Raw genomic sequence first — 7,789 nt, forward strand, 5'->3', positions numbered from 1 at the left:
TACGATCTACAACAGATAGAGGTCATGAAAATTACGTATTCAAAAGTGAATTCCATGACATGCATGGTAACTACACAATTGAAAGTATTCTTTTCAAAAGGGGGAATCATAACGCACCGCTATCACATTAGCAGCGATTATTCTCAAATCTCAAAATCTGTTGGAAAATTGGGGTCATTTAAACTCGTACCATGTGTCAATTACAAATCGGTCTATTGGTAGAATCAGCACATGGTAGAATACACAAGTGATGTGATGTTTGGGGGATTATAGAAGGGTGAATCTGTGTTTGTCTCATGGCAAATCAATACAACATTCCAATTCAACAGATTGTGCACATTGACGAAATAAGGGAAATACATGTAAGTCTATTATGCGGTCTGATAGTTTGAAGATTTTAATGATATCAAAAAAGAAATATTTATCACACTTTGCTCACTTTCTTCTTCTTCTTCCTTTAACTGTCTCCTCTGACACCGATTTTGTTTGCAGGTTTATTGTTGCGTGTCCATCAAAATGAAAGAAAGACGTTCACGTCATACGGGGCACACTTTACTGATCACCCATGCAGGAGCACAATAGTATGTCCAGTACATGAATGCTCTATCAATCAACAGCTGAAGACGATAGCTTCAAGCAATTCCTCTACAAATCAGACGATAGAAAGTACGAGGTTCGCTGGAATTCCAACATTATATTAGCATGACAATAGATTTTTAGCACGGTGGGCTCAATAGCATGACAGTTATCACCAATATATTTTTGGAACCCGTTGCCATTATTAAATGCCTTTGTGGGTGAATGTGATTCGTTCGTCTGCTCAAACCACGTGATGCATTCACAGAAACCGCCCGCGCAAATCGAATTTTAGGTTTCGTGTAAGATGAGGAGCTAAAAATCTGCCTGTCTCTGCTAGATTCTGTCCTAGACAAGTCGCTTGGAGATTTTTACTTAGTTTTTGCTTCGTAATTGAATTCGTCGTCGTCGTATTGCTTAGTGTCATAATGATTGCTGACCGGTACAACGATTTTCTCACGAATTGGACCCCTCCCCTGCCGGGGGCTGCCTTGATCCGCCCCCGATTGACGGAGACAATCACAATGAGTTCGTTAAGAAAACGATGAATGTCCATCCGTAATAGGTCCATGCTTTGCATGAGTGAATGCACTGAAAATGTTAAATGTGATTCGTTCGTCTGCTCGAATCACGTGATGTATTTCAATTTAACACATGCATTCAAAGAGACCGCGCGCGCGATGACAATAGGTTTCGTGTTAGATGAGAAGCGAGAAATTTGCCATTCTCTGCTAGATTCTGTCCTAGACAAGTCGTTTTGAGATATTTACTTAGCTTTTGCTTCGTTCGTGAATTCGTCGTCTTCGATTAGCTTGCTTAAACCACTGTTATTTCACTTGTGTAATAATGGTCTTTTACGGCAACAAGTTCACCGGGAACTGTGTGATGAATACCCAGGAGGGTAGGCGTTGTAGGAGGAAGGCACCCCTGCCTGTTGATGAAGGCGATGAATGCTGGCAGCACCGACAGTATGTACAGAGTTATTTTCTAAATTAAAAATGAATTTACCAACCATCGATTGCTTAATACACGCAGGATCGACCCTTCAGTGAGTTGAAAGTGATTTAATTTAGGGTCACTCTTTGTAATTACTCTATCGAATGTGTTTAAATTGCAACATAGGTCTATGCACTTAATATTCGCATCCTATTATTGGCAATCAAGTTGTAGTCTAGTCCTAGTAATAGTCTATGTCCTGTTTTATTTTTTTACTTTTTTACAGAAAGCCAGCCGAGGTCCAGCTGTGCTCTGCACATATCGGGCTTCATGGGAATGGCAGACGTTGCAGCCGGCGTGGACGTCACTCGCTAGACGAAAACGCCGTTGAACTCTACTGCACGCAACACGGTATGCATTTATTCAAAGTAAATCTCTCACAATTAACTTACATTTTAAAATGGCATCTTGTGGACCAAAGACTATATATGTATTTGCCCAGACCATTAGCAGATCCGGAATTTTCCAGGGGAGGGCCGCATTGCCATTGGTAAAAATAGTAAAAATGGAAGAGTAAATATTGATTCATGATGAAAATATTTTGAAACTAATTACACTGTCCCCCGCCTTCCCCTCCCCCACCCCCTCCCCCTCCTCTCAGTGTTATTTAGGATAGGCGTATATATGCATGTTCCTAGCTCCCTTTGAAAGCACCACCTATCTCCAGGGTGTGTAAAGTCAATTAATACGGGCCAGATTTTTGTGTATGTACAGCCTTACTTTGTTGCGTGAAAAGTAGCCTACCCCTTTACCAGAGATTTTGGGAACACAAACGCGGTCCGTCCAAACCTATAGCTGTATCATTGATTGTGTACGTTGGTACATTTACAGGGGGTATACTAAAGTATTAATGGAGAATCGTCTATTTGAATGTGATCTGTAAAATGCCATTCATGTAGCATGTCCCCATTTATGTTTTCGTTTGGTTTATACAGTCAACAAGTTGCATCGCGAGAACGGTCGTGCGGAGGTCGTTCCTGCTAATCGCCAACAGCAGGATGAACAGCGTAGGAGGGCGGAGGAGCGTGAGCAGCTCCACCCAAGACGAAGGTCACCGCGTCTGGTAGAGCGAGAGATCGCAGCTGCCGCCGCTGTTCAACTCGCCGCTGAGAGAGAGCAACGTCGTGCCGCCAATCGGGCAAACCAGAACCTGCGGAGGTCGGCCCGGATTGCCGCGAGGCGAGGCAATGTGTGATAATAGCCTGGGTAAGTTAATTTATTTCTATGCTTTCCTATTTTTAGTATTCTAACAATTCCCACCCCCATAACAAAAAATAACTAAACAGATGAGATGAGCAATCTAAATATATATGTACCAAACACAAATTTTAATTAAGGACTTGACAATGTGCCAAAACTTTACAACATAGCAGCAACTTTTAATGATCGGCGAGTCAAAATGAACTGAGATCCTCCAAGGTTTCTAAATAGTCTGACCGTTATTTGTCACAATGATATAGGGGTTTTCAAAATTAATTTATCTGAAAACATAATTTTTCAAAATTTATTTTTAAAAAGTTTGAAACAGAACCATCTTGCTCATAATGAAATTAAAGGGGAAGCCCACCATGATATTAAGTGATGAATTTTTAAAGGTGCAATCAATTAATGTTTCAATCAAATAACACCCTTAGTATTATCATTGCAAGTATGGTTTTAAGCAACCCCTGTATGATACGTATCTATTCCGTCATCAATATATAAGAAAATTAAAATTTATGAAATTGTCTGTAGCCTACAGAGCAAATTGGAGATGAGCTCACATGATGTCACATATATTTCACTGATGACAGGTTTAAAATTTGTAACTTTCATATTTTTATTTTCATGCTTTTATTACAGTCAACTTAATACAAGGGTGGACCTTCCCCTTTTAGTATGAATGATTTTTTAAACTCACTTCATTCTCCTTTCCTACAGACTGATTCGCAGAAGCAGCAGGGGGGAGACCGAGGGGTGATACTGGGTCGAACACTGCTGAGGTTCTCGGGACGTAAACGCCTTTCTATAGGAGTAGTAGGGAGGAAGCCGAGACGGGTAGTGCATGGTCACTCAAACCAGGCCCGCTGCACTATCGTGGTCAAGAAAGACTGGGTGTGGTCAGTCGGGGTAGACGCCGGAGGCCATTCTCTTTCTTTGACCGCCTGTAAATTATTTCCAAGAAGGTATGTGTACTGTTCATTATTAGGTTTCATACAGTGTATGTTTGAAATAGTAATTAGTTTTTTATAACATTATAGCAGTACATGGTGAGTCTTCATGTTTGCTTCTGTTTGCATATGTCCTCATCATTTCGGAGAGTATGCAACTGCTATGTTTCCTCTATTTTATAATTAGTAAATGTAGGGCCGAAAGGTGAAATAAATCTATTTTGAAATGAATGTATAAACTTGCTATATACTATACCTAACAAAATGTCATAATTTGTCTTCGAGTTTTAAGATTGTATCTGCCCCATCATATTTACTTTGAGATGCCTAATACAGCATTCTGTTTACCTCTTTATTCCACAGATCAGGCCTCGCCGTGGGACGCGCACACACTGGTATGCAGGTATTTCAATGTCTACCTTGTGACAATATGTTCCTATTCACCAGATCTGTTTACCCCCATACCTCCTAATGGGAGTCATGTATATATATATATATGAGTTTGACACGTTGGTTACTAAGTTGAGAACTTGTGAATATTTGGTCGAAAATCTTTTTGAAATATACATTATATTGTTTTAACAAAGGATTCAGAAGTTGTCTTCTTTTGTAAGTCTTAGTTATTGGGTTTTGCAATCATCCCTCTCATAAAAGCAGTTGTACTGATATTTCAAATATCTTGTTGTAAGAGCTACACTTGGCAAGAGTTGTCCAATTACCCAGTTCGTAATTAGCACGAAATATCCACTGAATATCTTAACATGAAGAGACCCAACATGATGCTTAAAGTGGAGGGGTCACGTGAACGTCTTTTATCTCCATTTAGAGACAACTTTACCTGTGTATCATGAAATATCAATGGTGCATGAAATAAAAATTAATATTTGAACATGAGCATGTATCCAGTATTTTTGTCCACATTTTTTTAAAACCAAAAACAAATTTAGACTGCAATTACAAACTGGCTTGTAGGATGTGTACCGGTACTTGTGGAAAGATTGTACTTTCATGTGGAATATCAGAAAATGCACAAAAGAATTAGAAAAGAAGATTCCAACAACTAATGATCTTATACGAAAATGGTTTCAAACTAATAAAATGAAATACTATTAAAAAATATCCAATTAAAAAATATAAGTAAAATTAAGAATAAAAATATAAAATGAAAAAAAAAATGATTCAATTGAATAGAATACATTCTTTTTATAAAAAGGGTTAGAAATGCGAAGTTTCAAACAGTAAAACCACTTTAATCATGAAGCATTATTGATCATAAAATTTTTCCAGTCCATTGAAACAAAAAAGTTAAATCTCAGCTTCTAATTGCAATTACTTGATTCAAATTTCTTTTACATTATATCCAATTTATGCATATATAGGTTCTACTCACTTATAACTAATCCCATTCTGTTTCTCTTTTTGTCGCGGATTGTTCTCAATCCTATCTTTTAAAGGGGTGCATATTCCCGACATCTTACAATTTGAAGAAAAAAAGGAATCATTAATCTAAGTCGCCTCACACCTTTATGTGTGGCTGGGTTAAATAGTTGTCCATTTATAGTTGAGTATTAGACAGTATTTTAATTTGTTGATTTTAGTATATTATTCAAAGTTACCATAATACGTAGTAGCATGACATCGGACACAAAATATATCGTGTTCACTATTTTCAGGTATACGGCCCCAGTAAATCCCATGTGCGGTCTCTAATGGGATTGGTTATACTCTCTGTGAAATGTAATATTTTTATCCTTTTTCCTTCTCCGCTAATCTTTACAGTTTGTCTCTTCAATCTTATACAATTGCTTTTATTGTGGGTTGTTTTTGTTGTTCGTCTAGTAGCATAGGACTCCTTTTACATGTCTTTAAATATATTATAAACTTTTTTCTGATTTTCTTCTCAATTCTCCACTAAATAAATTAAATTATTTAATACAGTAGGCCCTACTTCAGATTTGTGACAAAAATACCTTCAAACACACCCTTTTCTTTTCAAAATGACCTATCAAATTCTCACTTGCATGTGTGAATATACTAACTCCCTCCCATCTCCTATAGATACATCCCCCTCCCTCTATAACTCTTTAAAAAAAATAAAAATAGACAAATTAGTATTGCAGTGTATATAACATCTACGAAAGTTGTGATTCCCTCTTTCAGTCTTTTGTTATTATCCAACAATTCTCAGTATGTTTTTAACAGCTGTTTATCTTGTCCCATGCTCTCTTTGATTTACCCTTCTCTCCATTGCAGCAGGGATGTTTCTCGATATTGTAGAATTTTCTAATAGCTCCTTACATCCTAACAATATTGAATCTTTTAGGGTCATTCCATAAAATTGAGACAAAAACAAAATCAAGATTGAGAAGGTTGTGAGGAGATCACGAAGGTTAAAGAGTGAAGAGTAAAGAGTGAAGAGTAAAGTTCTGAAAAGACCTGTTCGGATACAGACAGTTCATGTTATTTTATATCATTCTTTCCTCTTTCTGTATCATTTTATCTTTCTATTTATTTTTATTTGTTTATGTCTTGGTCTTTATTTTTCTTCTTTATGTATATCAGCTCTAAATCAAGACCCATCCACTGTTCCCCTCTTTCTCCCTTTCTATCTCTCACAATTTCTCCCACTTTCTCGCTCACTATTTAAGATTATGACTTATCAAATCTACATTTGCTTGTTTGAATAGGATACATAAAATTCAAAGCAAGACTGCCTTCTCCCCTTACCCCCTCCCCTCCTCCTCTGTCTGTACCTCTCTCTCTCTCTCTCTCTGTATATATATATATATATTTAGGATTTAACATTCTTTGTTCATGGAATACTGTACATCTGATTTAAATTAAATATAGAATACCTAGTGGAATAATATTGCATATCGCATTAAAAGCAGGAAATGTGATTCCTCCCTTATTTTTCTTTACATTAATTTATTTTTAAATCTAGATTTAGTTATTCGAATACTGTACCATGATGAAACAGAAGGGATGGGAACACTAATTAGGTGAACAGCACGCCTAGTCAGGTTTTATAGTTTTATTTCATTTTAAGACATTAAATTGTATTTTTTTAGTATTCATAGTGTTAGGTTAGGAAATTAATGGCTGGGAGAAGATGGTGACCTGTGAATGATGAGCCTCCGGTACACAGTCCCTTAAGTTGTAGGTAAACGGCACGCCCAGTCAGTTGCTATTTTTCTTTCAATTTCAGACATTAAATTGAATCTCTTTTGGTTATTCATGTTGTTAGGTGTAGGTAATTACTGGGGCTGAGAGATGGTAACCTGTGAATGATGATCATACGGGGCACTGTCCCTTTAGTTGAAGGGGGAAGGCATCCCCGTTTAGGTGTTAGTTTTCTTTTATTTTAAGATATTATATTTTTGTGTGTGTGTGTGGGGGGGGGGGGATTCATGGTGCTAGATTAGGTCTTCACTGACTGGAAGATGGTGACCTGTAAATAATGAGCCTATGGGGGCACTGTCCCTTAAATTGTGGGCGAACGGCACGCCCAGTCATATGCGCTAGTTTTCTTTCATTTTAAGTCATTACATTTTTTTTTTTTGGGGGGGGGGAGGGTATTCATGGTGCTAGGTTAGGTCTTCACTGGCTGGGAGATGGTGACATGTTGAATTATGAGCCTACTGGGCACTGTCCCTTAAATTGTGGGAGAACGGCATGCCCAGTCATGTTCTAATTCTCTTTTATTTTAAGATTTTACTTTCTTTTTTCTTTCCTTTTTTTTTGAGGGGGGGGGGGGGGTATTCATGGTACTAGGTTAGGTCTTCACTGGCTGGGAGATGGTGACCTGTAAATTATGAGCCTACTGGGCACTGTCCCTTAAATTGTGGGAGAACGGAACGCCCAGTCATGTGCTAATTTCTTTCATTAAGACTTTACTGTTTTTTTTTTTTTTTTTTTTTAAGGGGGGGGGGGGGAGGGTAGTCATGATACTAGGTTAGGTCTTCAATGGCTGGGAGATAGTGACCTGTGAATGATGAGCCTACTGGGCACTGTCCCTTAAATTGTGGGAGAACGGCACGCCCAGTCATGTTCTAATTCTCTTTCTT

General features: G+C 37.8%; 1 long non-coding RNA gene across 1 annotated transcript; it reads left to right on the plus strand.

The window, feature by feature from the left end:
* Nucleotides 1-1,240: 1,240 nt before the first annotated feature.
* LOC115921797 lies at nucleotides 1,241-4,135 on the plus strand. The gene is made up of 4 exons (XR_004063120.1): nucleotides 1,241-1,923; nucleotides 2,508-2,778; nucleotides 3,493-3,737; nucleotides 4,086-4,135. It is a non-coding gene; the product is annotated as an uncharacterized LOC115921797 (long non-coding RNA).
* Nucleotides 4,136-7,789: the final 3,654 nt, after the last annotated feature.

The sequence above is a fragment of the Strongylocentrotus purpuratus genome, unplaced genomic scaffold (assembly GCF_000002235.5).
Source record: "Strongylocentrotus purpuratus isolate Spur 01 unplaced genomic scaffold, Spur_5.0 spur5_scaffold_10, whole genome shotgun sequence".
Lineage (NCBI taxonomy): Eukaryota > Metazoa > Echinodermata > Echinoidea > Camarodonta > Strongylocentrotidae > Strongylocentrotus > Strongylocentrotus purpuratus.